General features: G+C 51.2%; 1 protein-coding gene across 1 annotated transcript in view; it reads right to left on the bottom strand.

The window, feature by feature from the left end:
• Positions 1–129, bottom strand: part of LOC132830780 (translational activator of cytochrome c oxidase 1-like) — a 36,141-nt gene extending 36,012 nt beyond the window's left edge. The window contains exon 1 of the mRNA XM_060848625.1: positions 87–129. The gene's annotated coding sequence lies outside the window, so the exon portion shown is untranslated. The remainder of the gene's footprint in view (positions 1–86) is intronic.
• Between the last annotated feature and the right edge of the window lie 10,687 nt (positions 130–10,816).

Genomic DNA, 10,816 nt, shown 5'->3' with positions numbered 1-10,816 from the left:
TGGGGGGTGTGGGGTGGGTGTGGGGGTGTGTGGGGGGTGGGGGGGGGTGTGTGGGGGGTGGGGGGGGGTCCCGGGCTCACACTCACACGGACACTCCCGGTCTCTCACTGTCACATCCAGCCGCAAGGGAGCCTGGGAATGACGCATGCGCATGGACACTCGAATGACCGGAGGGAGAGCATGCGCAGTACCGCCCAGCTTCCCAGGGATCAGCATCATCACAGACTGGGAGTGATCACAAAAAGGGATTAATCACAGTCAGAGAGTGAACACATTGAGGGAGTGATCACTGTCAGGGAGTGATCACAGAGAGGGAGTGATCACAGTCAGGGACTGATGACCGACAGGGAGTGACCACCAACCTGGAGACTTCACAGACAGGGAGTGATCACAGTCTGGGAGTGATCACAGACACGGAATGATCACAGTGAGGGAGAGATCACTGTCAGGGAGTGATCACAGACAGGGAGTGATCACACAGAGTGAGTTAGCACAGTAAGGGAGTTACCACCGTCAGGGAATGATCACAGTCATGGAGTGATCACAGCGAGGGAGTGATCTCAGTCAGTGTGTGAACTCAGGGAGTGATCACAGCGAGTGAGTGATCACAGCAAGGGAGTGATCACAGTGAGGGAGTGATCACCAACAGGGCGTGATCACAGACGGAGTGATCACAGTCAGGGAGTGATCACAGACTGGGAGTGATCACAGACAGGGAGTGATCACCGACGGGGAGTCATCACAAACAGGGAGTGATCACAGGCAGGGAGTGATCTTAGTCAGGGAGTGATCACAGCGAGGAAGTGATCACGGTCAGGAAATGATCACAGACGGAGAGTGATCACAGAGAGGGAGTGATCAGAGTCAAACAGTGATTACAGATAGGGAGTGATCACCGACAGGGAGTGATCACCGACAGTGAGTAATCAGCGACTGGGAGTGCTCACAGAGAGGGAGTGAACACAGCAAGGGAGTGATCAGCAACAAGGAGTGATCACAATCAGGGAGTGATTACAGACTTGGGGTGATCACAGACAGTGGGTGATCACAGTCAGGGAGTGTTCACAATCAGCGAGTGGTCACAGACAAGGAGTGATCACAGAGAGGGAGTGATCACAGACAGGGAGTGAACACAGTCAGGGAGTGATCACAGAGAAGGAATTACCTCAGTCAGGGAGCTACCACAGTCAGGGAATGACCGCATTCAGGGAGTGATCATAGCGAGGTGTGATCACAGCGAGGGAGTGATAACAGCAAGGGAGTGATCAGTGACAAGGAGTGATCACAATCAGGGAGTGCTTACAGACTTGGGGTGATCACAGTCAGGGAGTGTTCACTGTCAGGGAGTGATCATAGCGTGGGAGTGATCACAGCAAGGGAGTGATCACAATGAGGGAGTGCTCACAGTCAGGGAGTGATCACAGACAGGGAGTGATCACAGTCAAGGAGTGATCACTGACAGTGAGTGATCAGCGACTGGGAGTGTTCACACAGGGGGAGTGATCACAGCAAGGGAGTGATCAGCAACAAGGAGTGATCACAATCAGGGAGTGATTACAGACTTGGGGTGATCACAGACAGCGGGTGATCACAGTCAGGGAGTGTTCACAATCAGGGAGTGGTCACAGACAGGGAGTGATCACAGCGTGGGAGTGATCACAGCAAGGGAGTGATCACAGACAGTGAGTGATCACTGTCATGCAGTGATCACAGTCAGGGAGTGATCACAGACAGGGAGTGATCACCGACTGGGCGTGATCAGAGACAGGGAGTGATCACAGACAGGGAGTGATCACAGAGAAGGAATTAACTCAGTCAGGGAGGCTACCACAGTCAGGGAATGACCGCATTCAGGGAGTGATCATAGCGAGGTATGATCACAGCGAGGGAGTGATAACAGCAAGGGAGTGATCAGCAACAAGGAGTGATCACAATGAGGGAGTGATCACAGCAAGGGAGTGATAACAGACAGGGAGTGATCACAGACAGGGAGTGATCACAGACAGGGGCTGATCACAGACAGGGGCTGATCACAGACAGGGAGTGATCACACAGAGTGAGTTACCACAGTAAGAGAGTTACCACTGTCAGGGAATGATCGCAGTCTGGGAGTGATCACAGCGAGGGAGTGATCTCAGTCAGTGTGTGAACTCATTTAGGGAGTGATCACAGCAAGGGAGTGATCACAGACAAGGGAGTGATCACTGACAGGGAGTGATCACCGACAGGGAGTGATCAACGACAGGGAGTGGTCACAGTCAGGGAGTGATCACCAACAGGCAGCGGACACAGTCAGAGATGATCATCGACAGGGAATGATCACCGACAGGGAGTCATCACAAACAGGGAGTGATCACAGGCAGGGAGTGATCTTAGTCAGGGACTGATCACAGCGAGGAAGTGATCACGGTCAGGAAATGATCACAGACAGAGTGTGATCGCAGAGAGGGAGGGATCAGAGTCAAACAGTGATTACAGATAGGGAGTGATCACCGACAGGGAGTGATCACCGACAGTGAGTAATCAGCGACTGGGAGTGTTCACAGAGAGGGAGTGATCACAGCAAGGGAGTGATCAGCAACAAGGAGTGATCACAATCAGGGAGTGATTACAGTCTTGGGGTGATCACAGACAGTGGGTGTTCACAGTCAGGGAGTGTTCACAATCAGGGAGTGGTCACAGACAGGGAGTGATCACAGCGTGGGAGTGATCACAGCAAGGGAGTGATCACAGACAGGGAGTGATCACATTCAGGCAGTGAACACAGTCAAGGAGTGATCACCGACTGCGAGTGATCACCAACAGAGAGTGATCACTGTCATGCAGTGATCACAGTCAGGGAGTGATCACAGACAGTGAGTGATCACAGTGAGGGAGTGATCATAGTCAGGGAGTGATCTCAGTCAGGGAGTGATCACATTCAGAGAGTGATCACATTCAGGGAGTTATCACAGTCAGGGAGTGATCACAGAGCGGGTGTGATCACAGACAGGGAGTGATCACAGAAAGGGATTAATCACAGACAGAGAGTGATCTCAGTCAGAGAGTGATCAAATTCAGAGAGTGGTCACAGTCAGGGAGTGATCACAGTGAGGGAGTGATCACAGAGGGGGCGTGATCACAGACTGGGAGAGATCACAGACAGGGAATGATCACGGAAAGGGATTAATCACGGACAGAGAGTGATCTCAGTCAGAGAGTGAACACAGTGAGGGAGTGAACAAAGAGAGGGAGTGATCACAGTTGGAGTGTTCACAATCGGAGTGATTCCAATCGGAATGATTACTGTCAGGGAGTGATTACAGTCAGAGAGTAAGGGAGTGATCACAGGGAGTGATCACAGTCAGGGAGTGATCACAGGCAAGGTGTGATCACAGACAGGGATTGATCACAGTCAGGGAGCAATCACAGTCACTGAGTGATCACAGACAGGGAGTGAACACAGTCAGGGAGTGATCACAGTCAAGGAGTGATCAGAGTTATCAGTGATTAAAGACAGGGAGTGATCACAGACAGGGAGTGAACACTGACAGTGAGGGATCACCGACAGGGAGTGATCACAGGCAAGGTGTGATCACAGACAGGGATTGATCACAGTCAGGGAGCAATCACAGTCACTGAGTGATCACAGACAGGGAGTGAACACAGTCAGGGAGTGATCACAGACAAGGGAGTGATCACAGAGAGGGTGTGATCACAGTCAGAGAGTGATCACAGACAGGGAGTGAACACAGTCAGGGAGTGATCACAGACAAGGGAGTGATCACAGAGAGGGTGTGATCACAGTCAGAGAGTGATCACAGTCAAGGAGTGATCAGAGTTATCAGTGATTAAAGACAGGGAGTGATCACAGACAGGGAGTGAACACTGACAGTGAGGGATCACCGACAGGGAGTGATCACTGTCAGGGAGTGATCACAGCGAAGGAGTGATCACAGATAGGGAGTGATCACAGTCAGGGAGTGGTCACAGTCAATGAGTGATCACAGTCATGGACTGATGACTGACAGGGGGTGTCCACCAACCTGGAGTCTTCACAGACATGGAGTGATCAGAGTCAGGGAGTGATCACTGTCAGGCAGTGATCACAGTCTGAGAGTGATCACAGACAAGTGGTGATCACAGCGATGGAGTGATCATAGTCAAGGAGTGAACTCAGGGAGTGATCACAGCGAGTGAGTGATCATAGCAAGATAGTGATCTCAGTCAGTGTGTGAACTCAGGGAATGATCACAGCGAGTGAATGATCACAGCGAGGGAGTGATCACGGTCAGGGAGTGATCACGGACAGGGAGTGATCAACGACAGGGAGTGGTCACAATCAGAGATGATCACAGACAGGCAGTGATCACCGACAGGGAGTCATCACAATCAGGGACTGATCACAGAAAGGGATTGATCTTAGTCAGGGAGTGATCACAGCGAGGAAGTGATCACGGTCAGGAAATGATCACAGACAGAGAGTGATCACAGAGAGGGAGTGATCAGAGTCAAACAGTGATTACAGATAGGGAGTGATCACCGACGGGGAGTGATCACCGACAGTGAGTAATCAGCGACTGGGACTGTTCACAGAGAGGGAGTGATCACAGCAAGGGAGTGATCAGCAACAAGGAGTGATCACAATCAGGGAGTGATTACAGTCTTGGGGTGATCACAGGCAAGGAGTGATCATAGACAGGGAGTGTTCACAATCAGGGAGTGGTCACAGACAGGGAGTGATCACAGCAAGGGAGTGATCACAATGAGGGAGTGATCACCGCAAGGGAGTGATCACAGATAGGGAGTCTTCACAGTCATGCAGTGATCACAGTCAGGGAGTGATCACAGAAAGGGATTAATCACAGACAGAGAGTGATCTCAGTCAGAGAGTGATCACAGTCAGTGAGTGAACACAGTGTGGAAGTGAACAAAGAGAGGGAGTGATCACAGTGAGGGAGTGATCACAATCGGAGTGATTACAGTCAGGGAGTAAGTCAGGGAGTGATCACTGTCAGGGAGTGATCACAGTCAGGGAATGATCACAGACAGGGAGTGATCACATTCAGAGAGTGATCACAGGCGGAGAGTGGTCATAGGGATAGAGTGGTCACATGGAGTGAGTGATCACAGGCAGGGAGTGAACACAGTCAGGGAGTGATCACAGGCAGGGCGTGATCACAGACAGAGTGATCACAGAGAGGGAGTGATCTCAGTGTGAGTGTGAACTCAGGGAGTGATCACAGCGAGGGAGTGATCACAGTCAGGGAGTGATCACAGTCAATGTGTGATCACAGTCAGGGACTGATGACCGACAGGGAGTGACCACCAACCTGGAGTCTTCACAGTCAGGGAGTGATCACTGTCAGGCTGTGATCATAGTCTGGGAGTGATCACAGACAGGGAGTGATCACAGTCAGGGAGTGGTCACAGTCAATGTGTGATCACAGTCAGGGACTGATGACCGACAGGGAGTGACCACCAACCTGGAGTCTTCACAGTCAGGGAGTGATCACCGTCAGGCTGTGATCATACTCTGGGAGTGATCACAGACAGGAAGTGATCACAGCGAGGGAGTGATCATAGTCAGGGAGTGATCTCAGTTAGGGAGTGATCACAGCGAGGAAGTGATCACTGTCAGGGAGTGATCACAGACAGGGAGTGATCACAGACAGGGAGTGATCACACAGAGTGAGTTACCACAGTAAGGGAGTTACCACCATCAGGGAATGATCGCAGTCATGGAGTGATCTCAGTCAGCATGTGAACTCAGGGAGTGATCACAGCGAGGGAGTGATCACAGTCATGCAGTGATCAAAGTCAGGGAGTGATCACAGTGAGAGAGTGATCATAGTCAGGGAGTGATCTCAGTCAGGGAGTGATCACAGACAGAGAGTGATCACAGCGAGGGAGTGATCATAGTCAGGGAGTGATCACAGGCAGGGAGTGATCTTAGGGAGTGATCACAGCGAGGAAGTGATCATGGTCAGGAAATGATCACAGACAGAGAGTGATCACAGAGAGGGAGTGATCAGAGTCAAACAGTGATTACAGATAGGGAGTGATCACCGACAGGGAGTGATCACAGCGAGGGAGTGATCACAGTCAGGGAGTGATCACAGGCAGGGAGTGATCACAGAGAGGGAGTGATCAGAGTCAAACAGTGATTACAGATAGGGAGTGATCACCGACAGGGAGTGATCACAGCGAGGGAGTGATCACAGGCAGGGAGTGATCACAGGCAGGGAGTGATCTTAGTCAGGGAGTGATCACAGAGAGAAGTGATCACGGTCAGGAAATGATCACAGACAGAGAGTGATCACAGAGAGGGAGTGATCTGAGTCAAACAGTGATCAAAGTCAAGGAGTGATCACAGTGAGAGAGTGATCGTAGTCAGGGAGTGATCTCAGTCAGGAAGTGATCACAGAGAGAGAGATCACAGAGAGGGAGTGATCAGAGTCAAACAGTGATTACAGATAGGGAGTGATCACTGACAGGGAGTGATCACCGACAGTGAGTAATCAGCGACTGGGAGTGTTCACAGAGAGGGAGTGAACACAGCAAGGGAGTGATCAGCAACAAGGAGTGATCACAATCAGGGAGTGATTACAGACTTGGGGTGATCACAGGCAGGGAGTGATCAGAGAGAGGGAGTGATCACAAACAGCGGGTGATCACAGTCAGGGAGTGTTCACAATCAGGGAGTGGTCACAGACAGGGAGTGATCACAGCATGGGATTGATCACAGCAAGGGAGTGATCACAATGAGGGAGTGATCACAGACAGAAAGTGATCACAGTCAGGGAGTGATCACAGACAGAGTGTGATCACAGACAGGGGCTGATCACAGACAGAGAGTGATCACAGCCAGGGTGTGATCACAGACAAGGGGTGATCTCAGACAAAGAGTGATCACACAGAGTGAGTTACCACAGTAAGGGAGTTACCACAGTCAGGGAATGATCACAGTCTGGCAGTGATCACAGCGAGGGAGTGATCTCAGTCAGTGTGTGAACTCATTTAGGGAGTGATCGCAGTGAGGGTGTGATCACAGCGAGGGAGTGATCATAGTCGGGGGTGATCTCAGTTAGGGAGTGATCACAGCAAGGAAGTGATCACTGTCGGAATGATCACAGGCAAGGGAGTGATCACAGACAGGGAGTGATCACATAGAGTGAGTTACCACAGTAAGGGAGTTACCACTGTCAGGGAATGATCACAGTCTGGGAGTGATCACAGCGAGGGAGTGATCTCAGTCAGTGTGTGAACTCAGGGAATGATCACAGTGAGTGAGTGATCACAGCGAGGGAGTGATCACAGTCAGGGGGTGATCACAGAAAAGGAGTGATTACAGTGAGTGAGTGATCACAGTGAGGGAGTGATCACAGTGAGGGAGTGATCGCTGACAGTGAGAGATCACCGACAGGGAGTGATCAGCAACAGAGAGTGATCACAGACTTGGGGTGATCACAGACAGGGTGTGATCACAGCGAGGGAGTGATCAGCGACAGGGAGTAATCACAGTCATGGAGTGATCACAGAGAAGGAATTACCTCAGTCAGGGAGCTACCACAGTCAGGGAATGACCGCATTCAGGGAGTGATCATAGCGAGGTGTGATCACAGCGAGGGAGTGATAACAGCAAGGGAGTGATCACAATCAGGGAGTGCTTACAGACTTGGGGTGATCACAGTCAGGGAGTGTTCACAGCGTGGGAGTGATCTCAGTCAGGGAGTGATCACAATGAGGGAGTGATCACAGTCTGGGAGTGATCATGTCAAGGAGTGATCAGAGTTAAACAGTGATTAAAGACAGGGAGTGATCACAGACAGTGAGGTATCACCGACAGGGAGTGATCATTGTCAGGGAGTGATCACAGTCAATAAGTAATCACAGTCAGGGACTGATGACCGACAGGGAGTGACCACCAACCTGGTGTCTTCACAGACAGGGAGTGATCAGAGTCAGGGAGTGATCACCGTCAGGCAGTGATCACAGTCTGGGAGTGATCACAGACAAGGAGTGATCACAGCGAGGGAGAGATCATAGTCAAGGAGTGAACTCAGGGAGTGATCACAGCGAGTGAGTGATCATAGCAAGGTAGTGATGTCAGTCAGTGTGTGAACTCAGGGAGTGATCACAGCGAGTGAGTGATCACAGCAAGGGAGTGATCACAGACTTAGGGTGATCACAGACAAGGAGTGATCACAGTGAGGGAGTGATCACCGACAGGGCGTGATCACAGACAGGGAGTGATCACCGACAGGGCATGATCACAGTCAGGGAGTGATCACAGAGAAGGAATTACCTCAGTCAGGGAGCTACCACAGTCAAGGAATGACCGCATTCAGCGAGTGATCACAGCGAGATGTGATCACAGTGAGGGAGTGATAACAGCAAAGGAGTGATCAGCGACAAGGAGTGATCACAATCAGGGAGTGCTTACAGACTTGGGGTGATCACAGTCAGGGAGTGTTCACAGTCAGGGAGTGATCACAGCGTGGGAGTGATCACAGCAAAGGAGTGATCACAATGAGGGAGTGATCACAGCAAGGGAGTGATCACAGACAGGGAGTGATCACAGACAGGGAGTGATCACAGTCAGGGAGTGATCACCGACAGTGAGTGATCACTGACTGCGAGTGATCACCGAAAGGGAGTGATCACCGTCATGCAGTGATCACAGTCAGGGAGTGATCACAGACAGGGAGTGATCACAGTCAGGGAGTGATCATAGTCAGGGAGTGATCACCGTCAAGCAGTGATCACAGTCTGGGAGTGATCACAGCGAGGGAGTGATCTCAGTCAGTGTGTGAACTCATTTAGGGAGTGATCACAGTGAGGGTGTGATCACAGCGAGGGAGTGATCACAGTCAGGGAGTAATCACAGTGAGGGAGTGATCACAGTCAGGGAGTGATCACAGTCAGGGAGTGATCACAGACTGGGAGTGATCACAGACAAGGGAGTGATCACTGACAGGGAGTGATCACAGTCAGGGAGTGGTCACAGTCAATGAGTAATCACAGTCAGGGACTGATGACCGACAGGGAGTGACCACCAACCTGGTGTCTTCACAGACAGGGAGTGATCAGAGTCAGGGAGTAATCACCGTCAGGCAGTGATCACAGTCTGGGAGTGATCACAGACAAGGAGTGATCATAGTCAAGGAGTGAGCTCAGGGAGTGATCACAGCGAGTGAGTGATCATAGCAAGGTAGTGATCTCAGTCAGTGTGTGAACTCAGGGAGTGATCACAGCGAGTGAGTGATCACAGCAAGGGAGTGATCACAATCAGGGGGTGATCACAGACTTAGGGTGATCACAGACAAGGAGTGATCACAGTGAGGGAGTGATCACCGACAGGGCGTGATCACAGTTAGGGAGTGATCACAGTTAGGGAGTGATCACAGACAGGGAGTGATCACAGACAGGGAGTGATCACCGACAGGGCATGATCACAGTCAGGGAGTGATCACAGAGAAGGAATTACCTCAGTCAGGGAGCTACCACAGTCAGGGAATGACCGCATTCAGGGAGTGATCACAGCGAGGTGTGATCACAGCGAGGGAGTGATAACAGCAAAGGAGTGATCAGCGACAAGGAGTGATCACAATCAGGGAGTGCTTACAGACTTGGGGTGATCACAGTCAGGGAGTGTTCACAGTCAGGGAGTGATCACAGCGTGGTAGTGATCACAGCAAAGGAGTGATCACAATGAGGGAGTGATCACAGCAAGGGAGTGATCACAGACAGTGAGTGATCACTGACTGCGAGTGATCACCGAAAGGGAGTGATCACCGTCATGCAGTGATCACAGTCAGGGAGTGATCACAGACAGGGAGTGATCTCAGTCAGGGAGTGATCACATTCAGAGAGTGATCACAGTCAGGGAGTGATCACAGAGAGCGTGTGATCACAGACAGGGAGTGATCACAGACAGGGAGTGATCACAGAAAGGGATTAGTCACAGACACAGAGTGATCTCAGTCAGAGAGTGATCACAGTCAGAGAGTGAACACAGTGAGGGAGTGAACAAAGAGATGGAGTGATCACAGTGAGGGAGTGATCACAATCGCAGTGATTACAGTCGGAGTGATTACTGTCAAGGAGTGATTACAGTCAGAGAGTGAACACAGTGAGGGAGTGAACAAAGAGATGGAGTGATCACAGTGAGGGAGTGATCACAATCGCAGTGATTACAGTCGGAGTGATTACTGTCAAGGAGTGATTACAGTCAGTAAGTCAGGGAGTGATCACAGTCAGGGAGTGTTCACAGTCAGGGAGTGATCACAGACTTGGGGTGATCACAGACAGGGCATGATCACAGCGAGGGAGTGATCACAGCGAGTGAGTGATTACGGACGGGGAGTGATCACAGAGAGGGAGTGATCACAGTCAAGGAGTGATCACTGACAGGGAGTGATCACAGCCAGGGTGTGATCACAGACAAGGGGTGATCACAGACAAAGAGTGATCACACAGAGTGAGTTACCACAGTAAGGGAGTTACCACAGTCAGGGAATGATCGCAGTCTGGGAGTGATCACAGCGAGGGAGTGATCTCAGTCAGTGTGTGAACTCATTTAGGGAGTGATCACAGTCAGGGAGTAATCACAGCGAGGGAGTAATCACAGTCAGGGAGTGATCACAGACTGGGAGTGATCACAGACAAGGGAGTGATCACTGACAGGGAGTGATCACAGACAGGGTGTGATCACAGCGAGAGAGTGATCACAGTCAGGGAGTGATCACAGGGTGTGATTGCCAACAGTGAGAGATCACCGACAGAGAGTGATCAGCGACAGGGAGTGATCACAGACTTGGGGTGATCACAGACT

Source organism: Hemiscyllium ocellatum, chromosome 32 (genome assembly GCF_020745735.1).
Source record: "Hemiscyllium ocellatum isolate sHemOce1 chromosome 32, sHemOce1.pat.X.cur, whole genome shotgun sequence".
NCBI classification, from domain to species: Eukaryota; Metazoa; Chordata; class Chondrichthyes; order Orectolobiformes; family Hemiscylliidae; genus Hemiscyllium; species Hemiscyllium ocellatum.
The sequence above is the reverse complement of the archived record's forward strand: the minus strand, read 5'-3'. Positions and strand labels throughout refer to the sequence as shown.